Source organism: Hypanus sabinus, chromosome 1, assembly GCF_030144855.1.
Source record: "Hypanus sabinus isolate sHypSab1 chromosome 1, sHypSab1.hap1, whole genome shotgun sequence".
Lineage (NCBI taxonomy): Eukaryota > Metazoa > Chordata > Chondrichthyes > Myliobatiformes > Dasyatidae > Hypanus > Hypanus sabinus.
The window spans coordinates 25,665,119-25,685,825 of NC_082706.1; the positions used below are offsets into that span (position 1 = coordinate 25,665,119).

At 41.4% G+C, this 20,707-nt stretch overlaps 1 protein-coding gene across 1 annotated transcript in view; it reads left to right on the forward strand.

Annotated features, from left to right (window-relative positions):
* LOC132392110 (leucine zipper putative tumor suppressor 1-like) overlaps nt 1–3,669 on the forward strand; it is a 79,455-nt gene extending 75,786 nt beyond the window's left edge. Inside the window, exon 6 of the transcript XR_009511442.1 lies at nt 3,182–3,669. The gene's annotated coding sequence lies outside the window, so the exon portion shown is untranslated. The remainder of the gene's footprint in view (nt 1–3,181) is intronic.
* Nucleotides 3,670–20,707: the final 17,038 nt, after the last annotated feature.

Genomic DNA, 20,707 nt, shown 5'->3' on the forward strand with positions numbered 1-20,707 from the left:
AAGGTGACAAACTCATGATTTAACTTTTAATTATCCACCTGGCTTTTCTGGCACTCTCTCCTAGGATGGAATGCACTTACCTGAGATTTAAACTCAGACAAGGCCAAGCTGGCTCTTCATGAAAACTGTATGTTACACGGGCACATCAATTGGCAGGTGTCTACAGGAGCTTACTGCTTGCACCCCTATTCATGGTAATAAGGTGCCCAGCACTGATGCCACCTTGATAAAGGGACAGCATCCTGTCCCGTTTGCCGTGGAACAGAAAGAAGATTAAATAACTTAGCTGCTTTGTTCCCTTTTTCATTGGGATGTCTTTTCTCACCACCACCCCCTCCTGCAAGATTTTACATTTAATTCCTCAATGTTCCATCGAAGTGAAAGAGAAGGAGGGCATCAGTTTTAGCTAAGCTGTATTTAACTAATGAAGGTGAAGCTGCAGCAAGGGAAGTTCTCCATGATCTGTTAATCAGAAACACAGATGTATCCCACTTCCTTGAGCACTGTGATATAAAAATCAGTTTTTCCACATCAGGCTCCTTCCTGAGTCTATTCCCATGTTACAACGCAGTTACATCATGCATTGGAATGATGCCTTCCCTGGAGGCCACATCCTCCGTTAACAAAGGCTAACAATAGCAGAGAGCGTTGTGTAACTTTCCAAATGACAGGTTCTCTAAGTGCAGGTGCAGACCGCATTTTGCTCCTGGTTTCGCTGCAGCTTATGTGCCCTCCCCATCACTTGGTGTGCAACTGGTGCAAGACACAGAGTTTTCCTTTCAATGTTACGCTGCACTGCAAAAAGGGTATAAGCTTTATAAGCGCAAAGCAAAATGACCCCTAGCCCTTTAGGTATCTGTAAGAGCTATCAATCCCACTTGCACTGAGCTGGATTTAATTACAGACTTCACTACGGACGTGCTGAAGAAGTACTTTGGAGGCTTCCTCAGGTTAGCCTCCTCCTATAATGTTACTGAACCATGGAATCCAGAATCAGTCTGTGGCCTATCACATGCTTCTGTGCTCCGACACTGACACAGCCTGAGGGCACCAACAAGTCTGTGAAGTCCGACATCAATGATCTGACCCCTAATCTTGTTGAGGCTGGAGGACAAGTCATCTTCCAGACTGGCAACAGTCAAAGTAGTCAGCAGGCTCTCTGGCCAACCCTGCCGAGGAAGGCGGAGGAACAGACTGGGTTTGTTTCATGCAGCTTGGAAGACCACAGCAGCACACTGGTCTTTGAATGCTGCACTGACTGTTGTATGCCTTGTAATGAAGTCTGCCGTTCCATGTTCAGAACACAAGGTGAAATAGATTATAATAACTGAGAATGGATGGGTGGTAGCCATCCAGGGGTATCTACTCTCGCGACCCAAGGACAAAGACCTTAAGATGTAGGAGCAGAATTGGGCCATTTAGCCCATCGAGTCTGCTCTGCCATTTCATCATGGCTGATCCATTTTCCTCTCAGCCCTAATCCCTTGCCTCACTAACCCCCCATCCCCGTATCCCTTCATGCCCTGACCAATCAAGAATATCAACCTCTGCCTTAAATATACATGAAGACTTGGTCTCCACAGCTGCCTGTGGCAAGAAGTTCTATAGATTCACCACTGTCTGGACAAAACTGTAGACTACAGACCATTGAAAAGTGTGAAATGCTGCCTTTAGCTGAGATGTTGAGCCAAGATCCCTTCGTTCCTCTCAGGTGAATGTAAATCTCTTAGGTTCCTTACATCTCTTACATTCCTCTCAGGTGAATGTAAATCTCTTAGATTCCTTACATCTCTTACATTCCTCTCAGGTGAATGTAAATCAAGAAACATGACACATTCAGGGACAAAGCACATCTTTGGTTAGGTAACTCATTCACTACACTACGTATTGGTTCTCTCCGCCTCCAATGTATAGCATACACTATCTACAAAGTACAGTGCACCTGCTCACCTTTGGTACTGGACAGCACCTGAATGTATACCGCACACTACTGTAGGCAACAAGCACTTCTGAAACACCAGCATATTCCCTTACCAGTCACACAGCATTGCTGCTGGGTCTAAATATTGGTAAGTCTGTCCCAAAAGCTCCCTTGGTCTACTTCCACAAGAAGATCAGACCCCAAAGAGTTGAATCAGTAAAAAAGATGCTGCAGTATTTCAAAGCATCCTATCCCAATACTTATGAGTGACCGGAGGTACGAGTTGTTAGCCTCGAGCACAGGCGATAGATATTGTCGATGAGGCTCATCATCTGCCATCTGCCCTTAGCAGGATCGGTATTCAACCTCAGAAGTCAGAGTAGGATTGGCATGCTCCATCCAAGATCTGAAAGGAAAATCCCCACCAATATTTTCTTTTGTGAGTCAAAGCTAATGTGAGGAGTAATTGAATGGCTGCACTCTCCCAATAAGGAGGGAGGCATACCTGGAGTATTGGCACTAAGGTAGTCAAACCTATTCTTGGCTCGTACAACATTACCTCCTTATGGGAATGGTGCTCAGTGAAAATTATCCAGCTGCTTCTGTGGTGCCAAACTTTAATACTAAATAGATGTAGTATTATTGCAAAATAAATACCAGATTTGCAAGTATTATGCTGTTAGCTTTGCATTAGGCTTGACTAAATGTAGTGCATGGTAGCATAGTGGTTAGCACAACGCTTTACAGTATCGACGACCTGGGTTCAATTCCAGCTGCTGCCTGAAAAGATGGGAGCTTGTGGGCTTCCGCTGGGTTCCTTCCACAGTCCAAAGGCCCACTGCTTAGTGGGTTAATTGGTCATTGTCAATTGTCCTGTGATTAGGCTGATTTGGACCATTAGTTATATCTTGAGCAGAGCTGATCTAAACCAATCGAACCAGGAGACAGGAGACCACTGAAAACAGGGCTTCAATATTGTACAAACCAGCCTGAGAATTTTTATTTAATGTATCTATTCTTCTAGTTCTCCCATTTATTAAGGAAGTGATTCACGCCCAAAAGTACATAGTCCACCAGCACTGAGGATCTAATTGCCTCGGCTCGGTTCATTATTTTTGTTATAAGGCAGAGCATCAGGCACTGTGAAGCATAAGACGCTGGGAATGGGCGGGTTATACCCAAATTAAGGGAGAAAAAGCAAAAAGTTGCACCTTCATAGAAACTATTCATTCTTCAGTTGCATTTTCTTTCCATCAATAGGTATGGGCTGAATGCAGGTAACTGGGGACTAGCAGGGAAGATGCTGTGGACAGCATGGACGACGTGAGCCGAAGAGCTTGTTTCCATGCTCTATTACTCTATGACTTAACTAATGTCAAGTTAGCCTTGTGTATTTACTGTATTGGTGTTATTCTATTGAACAACATGGGTGTGTGTAATAAAGCATTGGTGCTTAAGGAACCAGCACTTGAAAAACAGGTCAAGTTTTCTTCTTTGCTTCGAGTTTTATTGCCATAATCCCACAGGGATGTGTTACATGCTGCAACACTCAATTAGACTCAGAGGACTGTTTAGGTGAAATAAGCTAATGTTTTGGGAGGTAACTATGCTTCCAACTGAATTTGTTTCTGTTTTTTTTCAAAAACTGTTGGAACTATCTGAAAGCATTCTGAAGTACTATACTGAAAGGCTGATCCAGTGGCGTGAAATCTTGGGTGATTCACAATGTGTAAGAGTCTTTTAAAATAAACTGGTTAATAAAACCTGTCCAGTTGTTCATTTTGTTGCTCATTTTATCTCACTGTCAGCTCCGCAAGAGAATATCCACAGATAATGCCCTGTGATGTAGGACCTGCTGCACTTCTTCCCAGATCTAATGAAGGGTCGCAGACGCGGACTGTTGACGATTTCTCTTTCTAGAGGATGCAGCCTAATCAGCTACATTTTTTTTTTCAGTTTTTATTTCAGATTTCCAACATTTAAAGTTCCTTTAATCCCTTTGGGAACTGATTCTTCCTCCTTTTAATACCTGGTTTCCTATTTCACCGTACCAGATTCAGACCGTTTATAACTTATCATTTAAGGGATGGAATTGTCCCAATGTAGCTGGTCTAAATCATTGTTGATAGTCATACCGTCTATGTAATTAGCACACTGATCCAATGGTGTGAAATTCAAATTAATTGTTTCTTCAAATTACTTTTCTCCTAGCCTATGAGGCACCCTCAGAGCTGCATCTTTCTGTGGAAGTATTGTTGAAGAAAACCTAACATCCAAATTTCTTTCCTTTCGCTGTTGACTAGCAGCCGTCTTCTGTGGCGACACTTCCCTGGTATGTTTTAATTAACCCGCTAATTAATTAACTGAAACAAAAGGCAATCACAACATTTCAATTGCAATACATAGACTGACACAATGGCACTTAGAGTCTTCAAGAAAATCTACTCGCACGGGGAAGATATATTGCACTTGCATTGTTGTATGCCTCTTGGCACTGACTACTGTGCTCTTGGTAGAATAGTGGGAGAGACAAATAGAAAAACTATTGGATGGATGAATGAAGATGTCCTTCCTCATCCATAACTAACAGCTAGCCTAAGGAGCACCTGCAAGTGTAAATGTTCCCACTGACAACCAATCACATAATGAACAAATAACTATACTATCTATGTCATTGGAATGCTGACATGCTCAGGCAAGTTTTCACCAATGTTTGAATACCTTCAAAGTCCCATCTCTTTTTCTCACTCTCTCTGTAAATGTGACAAAGCTCAGGCATTTTTTTTCTTTCAGAAGTGCTTTACATCGGTGCCCATGACCTCAGTTGCTCAGATCCTAAGCTGTGGAATCCCAATCTTAAAGTTCATGCCCGTCAAGAAGCTCTTAAAATCTTCCTCAGTCCTCAGGCTTTTGATCATCTCCTTGTGTGCACCTTACTTAATATGCTTTTGTGGAGCATACTGGATAGTTATTTCATTAAAGATGCTCCAGAATAATACAAACGAGGTGGCACAGACTTGGTTCCCTTTATGTTATTGGTACAGGCGCACTTACTGCTTAGAGTAGCATAGCAGTTACTGTGACACTTTTACAGGGCCAGCGTTCCGGGTTCAACTCCCGCCCCTGTCTGAAAAGAGTCTTTACGTTTTCCATGGGACAGCGTGGGTTCCCTCATGGTCCTCCGGTTTCCTCCCACATTCCAAAGATGTAGGGATTTGTAGATTCAGCGATCACACGGGTGCAGCTGGGCCGTGTGGGGTCATTGGGCCGGACGAGCCTGTTACCGTGATGTTTCTCTAAATTAAATTAAATAGCAAGGCCTCTGAAGAGAATGCGAAAACTGATAGAATAGCAGCAGGTCTGGAGGACATTTTTTTCTTTATTCTTCCTTTCCTGCAGAATTAACCCCTTGCTGAGGTGGCCGTCAAGACTTTATTCTGTTCTACAGCTTAACACGGCGGGAGTTGATTGCCCGCTCAATGTCCTGCCACATGCCCTTTATTCTTTGGCAGCTTTTAATGGCAGATGAATCTGACCCAAGGAAGGCAGAGAGACGTGTGCACACACTTTCAACAATCAAGAGCAGTAAATATGCTTGGTTTTTGCTTCCCCTGACTAGGGGGATTGAAACACATTACAGAGTTTCAGCTGCGCTGCGTTAATTTCAACTGGAAGTACCGAGGATTGTTAGATTTCCTGTCACTGACCATGTACCCCAAGCAGCTGAAGAGCCGCATTTTGCACAGTGTGTCATTTGTGTAAAAGTGCCGCAATGCTGTATTTAAAATGCCTTCTTTATTATCAGCGTTTTGCACCCATTAATTTGGGTGCTCCCGAGCCAGCAGGAGCACAGCCAGGAACCAGCTGCCAGCAGCGGCGCTTTAATAACCTGCACTTCGCTCGCAAGCCTTAATTACCTCGCCATAACGAGGATTTTCCTTATGGTTACAAGCCAGTCATGCTTAGCTGTCCAGTTTCAGCTTGGCACAGTACACACAAAGAACAATTTCATTTCTTTTAAAAAGATGAACGTTTCACCCTGGTTTCTGTTTCTGTACCGTTTCCTTTCGCGCTGCTTCAGATTTCTTTGTGCTGTCCAGTTGTTTTGCCTTATCGTCGCATTTATTGTTCAAGTCATACCAAATTCAGTTGATTGTCATGTGCGGTGAGGTATATGAACAATGAAAGACTTGCACCAGCATGTCAGGCACATAGTTTCAGACAACAACACATAGAACATTATACATCACAATTATAAGTTATTGTTATCATGTCTACTATTTACTCTTCATGCAGACAAGGAATTTCATTGCACTGTGTAAATGACAATAAGCTAAAAGGACTAGGCTATACTTAAGTGACACCTAACTAACTAATATGCTGGTGAGTAACTAACAAGATCATGGCTTTCTGTCTGTATCTATACAAGTAGAAAACGCCCTTATTGAGATCAAGTCAAGTTTATTGTCATTTCGACCATAAACTGCTGGTACAGTACACAGTAAATACAAAACAACGTTTCTCCAGGACCCTGGTGCTACATGAAACAACTCAAAACTACACTAGACTATGTGAGACAGCACAAAGCTTCACAATGAAAGACAAATGAGATATTTGTCATGAAAGCGACACCAGGATGTCATTTTGCCTCCAATGTGCCAGGGTCATGGTTGTCTCGGTCAGAGTCTACACCATTCTAAAGGGGGGGGGGGGGTGAGCAGCTAGAAGTTGTGGCACCAATGACATAGGTAGGAAATTGAGTGAGGTGGAAAGCTGAAAAGCAGGGTAGTAATCTCTGGATTGCCGCCTGAGCCATACACCAGTGAGGGTAAGACTAGGAAGATCTGGCAGATGAATGCATGGCACAGTAATTGGTGCAGGGGGCAGGGGTTCAGGTTTCGGGGGATCATTGGCATCTCTTCTGGGGAAGGTATGACCTATACAAAAAAGATGGGTTACGCCTGAACAGGAGGGAGGCCAATATCCTTGTGGGCATGTTTGCTGGAAGTGTTGTGGAGCGGTTTAAACTAAGTTTGCAGGAGGACGGAAACCGGAATTATAGGGCTGAGGACGGGGCAGCTGGAATACAAGCAGAATCATTCTGCAGTGAGACTGTGATGAAGGACAGGTAGATGACAGGGCAAAATTGCAGTCAGTGGGATAAGCTGAAGTGTAACATGAGGACAAAATTGAAAAGGGTGATGACTACAGGACTGAAGGTGTATATATTTGAATACACACAGAATGCCAAATAAGGTAGATGATACTGTAGCGCAATTGGAGTTTGTCAGGTATGACATTTTGGACATCAATAAGTCGTGGCTGAAAGAAGATCATAATTGGGAGTTTAACATCCAAGGATATACATTATATCAAAAGACAAGCAGATAGGCAGAGGGGCTGTTGTTAAAAAATGAAATCAAGTCCTTAGAAATAGTTAACATAGGATGGGAGATGTAGAATCCTTGTGGATAGAGGTTAAGAAACTGCAAGGGTGAAAAGACTATGAAGCAAGTTATATACAGGCCTCCAAACAGTGGCCAGGATGTGGGATACAAATTATAACAGGAGATCGAAAAGCCATGTAAAAGGGCAATGTTACGATAATCATGGGGATTTCAATAAACAGGTAGACTGGGAAAATCAGGTTAGTTTTGGATCCCAAGAGAGGGGATTTGTAGAATGCCCATATGAAGGCTTTTTAGAGCAGCTTCTGTTTGAGCCCACCTGGGGAATGTCAAGTCTGAATTGGGCATTGTGTAATGCACCAAATTTGATTAGGCATTTAAGGTAAAGGAACCTTTATAAAGCAGTGATCATTTAATGATAGAATTCCTCCTGTAGTTTGAGAGGGAGAGGATAAAGTCAGATGTATCAGTATTACAGTGCAGTAAAGAGAATTGCAGAGGCATGAGAGAGGAGCTGGTCAAAGTTGATTGGAGGGGGACACAAGCAGGGATGCTGGCAGAGAAACAATGGCTGGAGTTCTTGGGGCCAATTTGGAAGGTGCGGGATGGATATATTCCAAACATAAAGAAGTATTCTAAAAGGAGAATGAGGCAATTGTGGCTTACAAGGGAAGTCAAGGACAGCATAAAAGCAAAAGAAAGGGCAAAAATTAGTAGGAAGTTAGATGATTGGGAAGCTCTGAGAAACCAACAGAATGCATCTAAAAAAGAAAGTAAGCTGGCCAATAATATAAAAGAGGATACCAGTTTTTTTTTCAAATAGGAGAGGTACCACAGGAAAATGATGCTGGAGAGGTAATAAAGGAAGACAAAGGCTGATGAACATTAAGTTATTCAGTGTCAGTCTTCACTGTGGAAGACACCAGAAGTATGCCAGAAATTCGGGAGTCCCGGGGGCAGAAGTGAGTGTTGTTGCTATTACTAAGGAGAAGGTACTTGGAAAGCTGAAAAGTAGATCTTGGACCAGATCGACTACACCCCAGGGTTCTAAAAGAGGTAGCTGAAGAGATTGTGGAGGCATTAGATCCTTGAAGAATCACTAGATTGGGGAATGGTTCTGGAGGACTGGAATATTGCAAATGTAACTCCACTCTTCAAGAAGGGGGAGAGGCAGACAAAAGGAAATTACACGCCAGTTAGCTTGACATCAGTGGCTGGGAAAGTGTTGCAGTCCGTTCTTCAGGAGATTTGGAGGCACATGATAAAATAGACCAAAGGCAGCATGGAATCCATAAGAACATAAGATATAGGAGCAGGAGTAGGCCATCTGGCCCATTGAGCCTGCTCCACCATTCAATAAGATCACAGCTGATCTGAAAATGGTCTCATCTCCACTTACGTGCCTTTTTCCCTACTATGCAAATTTCTATCCAACCTTGTCTTAAATATATATATACTGAGATAGCCTCCACTGCTTCATTGGGCAGAGAATTCCACAGATTCACACTCTCTGGGAAAGGCAGTTCCTCCTCATCTCCATCCTAAATCTACTCCCCAAGATTTTAAGGCTATGTCCCCTAGTTCTAGTCTCACCTATCAGTGGAAACAACTTTCCTGCCTTTATCTTGTCTATCCCTTTTATAATTTTATATGTTTCTGTAAGATCTCCTCTTATTCTTCTGAATTCTGGCGAATTCCGAATTCCTTAAGGGAAAATATTGCCTGACAAATTTTTCTAAATGGGGAGAATATTCTAAAATCAAAGGTGAAAAGGGACTTGGGGGTCCTTGTGCTCGATTTCCTGAAGTTTAACTTGCATATTAAGTCGGTGGTAAGGAAGGCAAATGCAATGGTAAGCCATCAGTTTGAGAGGATTGGAATATAAGAGCAACAATGTAATACTGAGGCATTGGTCAGTCCGCACTTGGGAGAATTGTGAGCAGTTTTGGGCCCATTATCTGAGAAAAGATGTGCTGGCCTTGGAAAGGGTCCAGAGAAGGTTCACGAGAATGATTCTGGGAATGAAAGGATTAACACATGATGTGCCTTTGATGACTCTGGACTTGTACTCACTGGAGTACAGCCGAATCTGAGGGATGGGTGTCTCATTGAAAAGTACCGAATATTGAATAGTCTGGATAGAGAGAAAGTGAGGGAGATATTCCCTATAGTGGGGAGTCTCGGACCAGAGGGCACAGCCTCAAACTAGAGGGAACTCCAGTTAGAACAGAGATAAGGAGAAATTTCTTAAGCCCGAAGGTAGAGAATCTGTCATGGGTGGCTGTGGAGGCCAAGTCATTGAGTATATTTAAAGTGGAGGTTGATAGGTTCTTGGTTAGGGCATCAAAGGTGACAGGGAGAAGACAGGAGAATAGGGTTGAGAGGGATAGTAAATCGGCCATGATGGGACAGTTAGGCCCAATGGCCTATTCTGCTCCTATGTCATATAGTCTTCAACGCAAGTGGGACATTGAAGGGTTAACCCTCTCTGGTACGCAGCTTAGGCAGCGCACACAAAATGTGTCGCCTTGGATTTCCAGCATCTGCAGACTTTCTCGTGTTTCTGGTTCACAGCATTCCCAGCTTTCAACACACCACTAATATCGGATTTCCAAAGTACTTAAAAGGCTGATAAAATTAAATACTCCCTGGCCAATCCCAGGTGCAAGACACTGCAAGCGTATGCAGCTCCTTCTGTACAGCCCTATTTTTAAATGCAAATGCCATAATTTAGCAGCAAGACCTATAACTGAGGTGAAAGCAGAAGCTCTCCCTCTGCTTTGTTCTGTCCTTAGAGGAAGCTCGTTAGGCACATCGGCCATCTGTTAGTGCCTGCGTCGCGTTCTGCAACGCGCAAGACTTAATCCATTCGGTTTGCAGCCCTTTGAAGGTAAAGTCATCATGCATCTGGGGTTTTCCTCAACTAATGAGGCCCCAAATTCAATGTCCCTGTCAGATCTGGCACATTCGCTTTTGCTGAAGGGCTTTGAGGATTCTCTAACACAATGCCCCCGTCTATAAGTTGCGCAAACAGCACACTGACACTCAGCCAACCATGCAGAGATGAAACTTATTCTACTGCTTGTTTAACATACACTGATTTTACAGAGAGAGAGAGAGAAAAGACCAACACTTGTACAGGCAGTTCTCAAACCCATTGCTTCAGAATAATGAATTACTAACGTGTCTTCAGTGCTGAAAGATTTTCCTGCCCGATTTTTTTTTTGTTAAAATGTCCGTTTACAACATGAAATAATCCCGTGGAGGAGCACCTTCCTGGGTCTAACTTCCAATTAAACAATAGCAAGAATGGCTGGGAAGTCTTTTTTGTGGAGTTTGTATGTGTTTAATCTTCCTTCTTCCAGATCTCTCTTCACAATGTAATACATGAACATTTTCCATAAATTGAAAGTGAGATGTATGATCACCAGCCTGCTGGTTACTGGAGATAAGTGGCTGGAGCAATCATAATCTCTTAAGCTTTGTAGGTGTTTAATTATAAGCTGTGTGGGGCTTGGAACCAAAAATGGTTCAAGATATTTTCAGCGTTCATCTTTCTGCAATGGCTTCACTTTATAGTTTTCTTTTCAGAGCTGGAAGATATTTTAAAATCAGGAGTACTTAGTGACCTCACTCCAATATGCCTGCGCGACATTCTTGTACAATTTTATTACGTAATATATCACTACTTCACAGGAGTGATATCGATCAAGATTGATTGAATAGTGCCGTCAAGCAAGAAGGCACAATAGTCAGCGCAGCTAAGTCAATGTTGCCCTGAACTCAACAATAGGAAAAGTAGCAAACACCCTTGTTGACATACTGTCTATTCTCCACTTGACACTACACATCAAATCTTCAATGCAAGTGGCGTCTGTTATTAGCAGTGGATGCGGCTGAAACCAGGTAGGCTTATGACTGGGTGCAGAAACCCTGGTTCTCCTACGCTGTGTTCTTCACCTCAATTTGCCTCACGACGTTAAAGAAAGTAAAACATTTCTGTAATGATCAATGAAGGGCAGACACATTTCAAGGTTCTATTGATTTATGACTTCACAGATAGAGTAGGGCGGACACTATTGACAGCTGGAGAATTTACAATCTCTGAATATAGATGATAAATATCAATGGTTGTTTCTTTAATAACTGGCTGACTGACACAAATGATAATTAGTAATTATAAGCAGTTTGATTCAAAATGCAATATTTTCTTCTTTAAAAAAAACAACCTCAAATTACTGTTTGGAAAACACTTATCTATCAGCTGAGCAGTACTTTTAATTTCATAGAATAGACAAAACTCATAACAGGTATTAAGCATGAATCTGATCTCTGGGACCTCACACCCACACAAATCATCCATAAAAACACTGCTCTATTTAAGCTGAACAAAGCAATTCTTTACCCAGCTGAAAGATACATGGTACGGTCATAACTCATTAGGGAACAAGGTAATTAAAAATAATATACAAATAAATATGTTAAGTATTTATTGGAGTGATTAAAACTTTGAAGAATAAGAAATTATTGATGATGAGGGATATATTGTCCCATATTGATTTTGAGAGAGATTGATCTTTTCTTATAGACCTCCAGTGGCCACTTTATTAGGTCCACCTTTACATTAATGCAAATATCTAGCCAATCACGTGGCAGCAATTCAATGCATTAGAACATGCAGACGTGATCAAGTGGTGCAGTTGTTGTTCAGATCAAACATCAGGATGGGGAAAAAATGTGATCCAAGTGACTTTGACCAGACAGGACCCTTGAGTATCTCAGAAACTGCTGATCTCCTGGGGTTTCATGCAGAATAGTCTCTAGGGTTTCCAGTGATTGGTGCGAGAAACAAAAAACAATCCAGTGAGCATCTGTGGATGACATCACCTTTTTAACGAGAGAGGTCAGAGGAAAACAGCCAGACTGGTTCAAGCAGACAGCATAGCTAAAGTAACTCAAATAACCATACATTACCATAGTGGTACAAGAGCCACCCAATAAAGTGGCCACTGAGAGTATATGTTTTGGTGCCATTGCCAGTAACAGTGATCTCAAAGGAGGAATGGTATTTAAGGTCAGGCTTGCTCAACGAAGCATTCTCACTAAACCCTAGTATTCTAGATGAACTGCAACATCTCAGTTTCTTCAACATCCAAACTTGTGATGATGGCAAGCTCAAGAAAGCACCAGAACCTCCAGACTCCCTGAATTGCCACCATTATAAACTTTATAGGCCACATCTCGAGCATTGCATACAGTTCTTGTTTGCCCCACTATAGGAAGGATGTTGAAGCTTTGGAGAGGGTGCAGAAGATGTTTACCAGAATGCTGCCTGGTTTAGAGGGCATGTACTATCATGAGAGACTGGATAAATTTGGATTGTTTTCTCTAGAGTGGCAGAGGCTGAGGAGAGGTCTGATAGAGGTTTACAAAATTAGAAGAGGCATAGATAAAGAGTACACAGGGAATATCTGTTTCTCAGGGTTGAAATGTCTAATACCAGAGGGCAGCATTGAAGGTGAAAGGGGAATGTGAGGGGTAGGTTTTTTACTCAGAGTGGTAGATGACTGGAATGTAATGCCTGGTGTAGTGGTAAAGGCAAATGCATTAGCTGTTTTTAAGAGCCATTTGAATAAGGTACGTGGATATAATAAGGAAGATGGAAGGATATGGATATTGTGTGAATGGCCCGTCCATGGTTTATATTATTCTGACAGCACCTTCCAAGTTTATGATCTCCACAGCCAAGAAGGAGCCTTGGGAGAACAACCCCCCGCAAGTTCCCCTCCCAATATGCACATGATCCTGATGAGGAAGTACTCTGTTCATCCTTGTTCCTCATCATGCTGGGTCCAGACCCTGGAAAGCCCCAGCTCAAGACCACAATGGGGGGGGGGGCAGCTTCACACTACGGCTGACACTAGTCCTCCAACACTTTCTCAATAAGGGGCAATAAATACTGTGGTCTTACTGGCAAAATGTACAATGCATGAATGTTTTTAAAATAATTCAATTCCTGTTTTAAATACATGATCTCCAGTGCCACTTCAGTGCAGTAACAAACAAGTGCTGCACTGAGAGAGATGCCATCCTTCAAGAAATTAAACCAAGGCTATGGTTGCCCTTTCCAGCAGAAAACAATGGATATCGTGGCATTATTTTAAAGAGCAAGGACTTTGCAAAGCACATGTTAGTTAGCATACTTTACAAGAGCAACTTCACTTCAAAGGTGGCTCATTAACAACCTCTAAAGGATGCCCCCGACGTTGGGAAATCTCAAAATGTGAACCAGAGAATAAACCTACCACAGCTTTAAGCAGACCTAATGTCATCACATGATTCTCCCCAGCTCAGTTCAGTGCGTTGTGCATTTACATTGAGGGTCTTGTATATAAAATAATTGATGGCTTTGTGTTTCACTGGTTCACACTCAATCTCTCTCAAAATCAATTTAGGCCATTGTGTACCTTTTCACGTATCTTACATTTTTCCCTATAGTCTGCAATAATACCAAAACATTAATCATTCCCTGGCAGCTGGTTTTATAACCAAAAAATATTAGCAATATTACATTTCTGAGAGAGGCATAATCAAATGCACATCCTTCATGCAGAGAGAGAGAAAGGAGGAGTGCACACACTGTACCCCAGGAGCTACATAATCTTTCAAAGGCCAGGCACTGGGAGAAATGGACTGTTTAATTATGCTATCAGTAACTCTTTCAGCACTGTGCTATTGCATCTCTACAGATTGTTCCCTTATAAATCCTCGGCTCGACTGAACAAGAACATCTGTCATCATTCTTTTTATTTAGCTGAACTAAAGACAAGTCACTCAAACCACAAGTTCCAGTGATTAATGGGAAAAAATAGATTCCAATTGTGCAGTGCACACCATTATATATAAAACGAACATGTGAATAGCTTTAACTGAGGATTCAAGATACGTAATAAACCATGTTAGGGGGTCACATTATTTGCATCCGTCAATTGTATTCATAATGACTTGTGCTTCACCTTATATTCTACCATAATTTAAGTGGATTCTATATCATTGGATACCCCTCCACACTGTTAGTTTAACATGTTTGGAGAGATGGTCATCAGTTCTCAATTACCAGCATATAAAAAATAGCCACCTTCTCTCATCTGTAGTCTGAGGGATTATGCACTGGCTGCAATATTTCCTCCATCTTGCAATGACCAGTGTGCCTAAAAATCTTGTGCTGTGCAATTTTTTGCCCAGTGGCAACAACATGTGTGCACTCAATTTTATATAGAGAGGTATTCATTTTAACAGCTATCAAAACACTGTCCATAAGAACTTTGATCTCCTCTGGGTTTTATAGTTTTCGCTCTTGTTCATCTGCACTCTCACAAAGCATACATAGCAGGTCATGAAGGATTTTCTTTCCGGAGCTTTTGCACGCCGTCCGTATGTGATTTTCTCGCTAAATGACTCCTTAAAAAGTCAAATTTCAAAATATCACACCACTTCTTCACATTTGCAAATTCTCCAGCAACCTTTGCATCATGACAATACACGCAGGTAACACCAGTTTCTGAACTGTACATAAATATTTCTCACAGCTGCACTTTTCTGACCTCGTGAGCTTTTAGTGTAGCAGTTTCTACTGTTTAATTAAACCATTCTGCTTTAAATAAACAAGCAGTTTTTTTGCGTTTCATGTCCTTTGCTTCTTTGGAGTTTTGACATAGTGTATCAGTAATTTCTTCAATAAAAAATGGATTAATAATCCAGTTCTAACAGTCTGCAGAGAAATCATCACAAACTGCACATTGTCAACGCTGCCCACATCAAATACTGAAAAAGGAAGTGTGATTGCATATGATCGTGAAATATACCTAACATGCGACTAAGTTAGAGGGTGTCAACCTTTTGTGCACAGTTTAAATTCCTTTGTGCTCTGGTAGCAAAAGATGTGCGTGTGCACACACCTCAGAGGGAACATCGACTGGATGCCATATTTGCAATGGCCATCATGCTAAGTTTAATGAACATCAGCAACTGCTCTACAAAACTAATTTGTCGTGTATTTAATATTCGAGTAATATTTGAGTAATCTGGTTACTATATGGTTACTATATGGTTGATTAAGCATTCTTGTTTGTTTAAATAATTAATTGAGTTATATGTATAAATACATGAATTGCATATGTCATCATGTGGTACATACACGCCTTGCTTAATGTAAACTTGAAGTCAGACCCACATCCCGAGACTCCCGTGTATTCCTTTGAATTCGTTCAATGTTTTGAAGTTACAGAACATAACATTATTCACTGTATCTTGGGATATGAAATAGATTTAAATTACATGAAGATAAAAAAGATCAGCTTTGTTTGTAACATGTACATCCAAACATACAGTGAAATGCACTGTTTGCACCAAATCAAATCAGTGAGAACCATGCTGGGCAACTGTCACCACGCTTCTGGTGCCGATATAGCATGCCCACAACTCCCTAACCCTGCCATATGTCTTCGAAATGTGTGTGGAACTGGAGCACCCAGAGGAAATCCAAGCAGTCATGGGGAGAACATACATACTTCTTATAGACAGTGGCGGGATTCGAATCAACAGTGGTAATGGTTAGCGCTTTTTTAAAGTGATGCATTAACTGCTATACTGCCTTGCGGCCCCATTATACCTGAGCAAATTCTTTGTTTTTCCATTACTAAGTAAGCAGTTTTTAAAATCAAGAATCCATATTGTTTTTAATGAGTTAAAATGATCAGGAATATCGGTAATAGGAAATGGAAGTTTACAAAATCCAGTATCGACCACTTGCAACCAAATGGAGATTCAGAAATAATTTTCCCTTTTTCCATTCCAGTCAAGGTTTTCAGATCTCTTAGGCAGACTCTGTGACACTTCTTACTCAGAAAAAGACATGGATGGCCTCTCCCCTCAACATAGTCCCTGCTCGGGTCAATCATGTGTACAAAGGGTCTAGGGCACACAAAAGTGAACTGACACCATCTAACATCACTTTTCAACCAACCAATGCAAGTAACTTCCATCCAGCAGGCAATCGCACCACCAAGATGATGACTCAAAGCATCACTGTTGTCTTTGGAATCATCTCGAATCATGTTTCTTCTGCAGCTAAGGACTCCAACCATGCTGAGCTTGGCAGATTTCTGTTCAGCTAAGCCAAAGATAAGTTGCCAACAAGGCTCATTTTTATCTGGTATAACTAATAGCTGACAGAAAATTTTATTTATCTACCTGTTTATTTATTTAGAGATACAGTGCAGAATAGGCCCTTCAAGCCATGCTGCTCAGTGAACCCCAGACATCTCCGGTTTAATCCTAACCTAATTACAGGTCAATTAACCTACTAACTGGTACATAAGACCATAAGACATAGGAACAGAATTAAGCCACTTGGCCCATCCACCATTCAATCATAGCTGATTCTTCCACCCCCCCCCCACCCCCACCCCGTCAGCCCTACTCCCTGTAGCCTTTGATGCTGTGGCTAATCAATAACCTCTCAAGGTCTGCCTTAAATACACCCAGCAACCTGGCCTTCACAGCTGCCTCTGGTAATAAATTCCACAAATTCACCACCCTCTGGCTAAAGAAATCTCTGTGCACTGTTTAAATGGATGCTCCTCTATCCTGAGGCTGTACTCTTTTGTAATAGACTCCCCCACAATGGGAAACATCCATTTCACATCTACTCTCTCTGGGTCTTTCAATGTTTGAAAGAGTACAATGAGATCTCTCCTTCTCCTATGAGAACTCTTTATTCCCAGAATTATCCTTGTGAACCTCCTCTGAACCCTCTCCAACGCCAGCATATCTTTTCAGAGATGAGGAGCCCAAAGCTGTTCAAAATACTCAAGGTTAGGTTTCACCAGTGCCTTTCAAAGCCTCAGCATCACCTCCCTGCTCTTGTATTCTAGACCTTTTGAAATTAATGCTGACATTGAATTTGCCTTCTTCACCACCGACTCAACCTGCAAGTTAACCTTTAGGGTGTTCTGCACGAGGACTCTCAAGTCCCTTAGTATCTCAGAGTTTCGGATTTTCTACCCATTTAGAAAATAGTCTGCACATTTATTTCTACTACCAAAGTGCATGACCATGTGTTTCAAAAAATTTTATTCATTTACCACTCTCTTACCCATTCTGCTAATCTGTGTAAGTCCTTCTGCAGCCTTCCTGTGTCCTCAACACTACCTGCCCCTCCACCAATCCTCGTATTATTTGCAATCTTTGGACTGTGGGAGGAAAGTGGAGCACCTGGAGAAAACTCGCTCATTCCACACGGAGAATGTACGAACTCCTTCAAGTAGACGCAGGAATTGCACTCTGAACTCTGACACCCCGCAATGTAATAGCATTGCACTATCTGCTATGGTGCCCGATCTGTGTTCCTCTTAATTTGCAAATAGCTGACATGAATGGGAACAAATTGTGAGTCAAGGGAAGATGTTTCATCAGGTGTAGAGCCAGAGAGCAAGACTTAGTTGGTTGTTGCATTATCCAGTCTATCAGTGCCTCCTTCTGAACCAGTTACTGCAATAACCACTTACACATCCAGACACCACATTACCATAAACACAATGTAGAAATACTCCAACTATTGCATCATTGCTGTAAAGAAATATTTTAATATTGTAAAACCATGGCAGACCTTGTTACTTAATTAGATTTGTCAAGCCAGGTAATGGCATCACTTGATGTAATCACTATACCCAAGACTTTACCAGGTTCAAGTTACAGCTGAATTAATAGAAATTCTGATTAAGTGCTTCACCCACAGCATCAGCAGGATGTTCAGCCCAGCAATAATAAAGCAAGAATGTTGTATGACAAACTGGAGAAAATCGTTCTCTGTGCCATTGCCTGTGGCAAGATTCATTGCATAAAATAAAATAGGCCTCCAACCTAATAGCATATCATGATGAGGCCAACCTCAGGGGAAGGAGCAACAACTTATATTCCATCTGGGTAGCCTCCAAACTGATGGTATGGATATCAATTTCTCCTTCCACTAAAAAAAATCCACCACCCCTTCTTTCCCGATTCTGGCCTCTTCTATCTTCTCTATCTGCCTATAACCTCCCCAGGTGCCCCTCCTCCTATGGTTCACTTTCCTCTCCTATCAGATTCCTTCACCTTTCCCACTCACCTGGTTTCACTTACCACCTTCCAGCTAAGCTCCTTCCCCTCGCCCCAGCTCTTCCCCCTTCTTTTTCAGCCCTGAAGAAAGGTCTTGGCCTGTACCATCAACTGATCATTTTCACGGTGGTTGCCTGACCTGTTGAGTTCCTCTAGCATTGTGTGCATTTCTTCAGGGGAGCCCACAGGATGCCAAAAAGTAAGGGCCAATTAAAATCTGTTCGATCTCTCCATAAACTGATTGAAGCCCATATTGATCATTTAAACTCTAGTCTTTGCATATGTGCATGAAAAGCTATGTTGCTTGAAGATCTCAATCTACAGAACTTGATACATAATTTATTTTAAAATTTCAGTTAATTAGGAGCATGTTCACAGATGTTTATTAGCTATGTTTTAAACTCTATAAACTTGGCCCTTGTGTTCAAGTGAGCAGTTGATATAAATTAAGGCTTTAATATAAACTAATGCTTCATCTCAAAGTCTCAGTATCTGCAACCGAGACATCATACACCCTCAAACAAAGGTTTAAACATGTTAGCTTTTGTGATATATGTAAAAGCAGAACCTCTTTAAGGACATTACCAGCAGCCTTTGGGATCATATTAACTGTGGCCCAAGTCATTTACTCCCCTTTTTACAGCCTGAGATTTCACAGTGGCAGACATGGACAATAGAGTCAAAATGTGTATTAATTGTGGATAGACTCTTAAATCTTTTCAGTGATGCAGATCTGAGCGTCACGCATCTGAATTGAGACCTTTTAAAATCTGACAGCAGGCCTCATCCATTCCATCAAGTTTAACATATGGACCATGCACACAACCCAAATGAGTTTACATAATGCTCACTCTGCTAATTAGCAGGTTTTCCACACTGCTTTATATTATTGGTGAAGTCACTGTTCAAGCTGGTGCATGAACTATCAAGTAAGAAGTCAAGTTATTGGCCATCTCTGTTACCGATTATCACTAATTCAAATTGCCTGATAGAATAGCCTACAACAGCCATGTTGTAATGAAATGCTTGCCTCTAACATGATGAGCAACAATAAACATGTTATCAGATTATTCTGGGAAAAGTCTAGCAATTGATGGTAGCTGAAATGTTAAGAGAGGCTACAATTCAGTGGGGGTTATGGAAATCTGGTTGACTTGTTTTCTGCCTGGTTTATTAAAATAATGTCTGGTACATTGTACATTAAAATAGAACAATAACGTACAAAATATTAATTCCAGGATCATCAGAAAAATAATTGGAGAATGCATCCCTGTAATAGATAATCTGGGTCATCTCATCTCAACTGACAGTCTCATCTCAACTATGAGATGGTTTGTCACGAGGAATCATCCTTGCATTTATATAAAATACATGAAAAGGAATTTTCTCTGCTGGAAAATCACCTCATTTTTCATATTTATTAAATTGAGATTTTACAACATTTGGGCAGAAGTTTGGAGAAAAGACTCTGAATGCTACTCACATAATTTAATCACAACACACAGATTCGCAAACAACTCTAATCCAATTCAAAATTACATACAAGATTGAACTGTTCCAATTATGCAAGAAATGATGATGATGATGATTTGCATTTATATTATGCCTCAAGACATCCTGAAACAAATTACAGCCAAGGAAAAATATCAGAAAAGTAGGTACTGTTGTAGGAAGTCAAGCTGTGCATCAAAGGTTCACATTTACTGATTTTAATGATGTTGATTAATAGAAGAAATATTGGGCACGATACCATGGCAAACTCTTCTATGTTTCTGAGGACATAAGGTGCTGCTTAGAATCTCATCCTAGAATGGTTCCACGCACCAGAAGTACATCAGGATCTACTCTCAAATAGACACGGACAACATGCAGGCGGAACTCCAGCAGGTCAGGCAGCATCCGTGGAAACGAGCAGTCAACGTTTCGGGCCGAGACCCTTCATCAGGACACAAACAGTATTAGTACTCTCCAACAGAGTAGGATCTCGTCCGTACCAGATTGGAACGTCAGTCAAGGTATTTGAGCTTAAGTGGAACCTGAACCCAAATCCCAGAGTCACAATGGCTCCAAAGTAAATGACACTCAGGACACGGTCATTCCAATAGCTCAGAGGTAATGAAACTAACAATATTTTAGCCAAATAAGTAATAAATAACATGGCAAAGAACTTAATTCTTACAACTCAGCATATCTGAAACTATCTAAATATTAAGTTGGACTG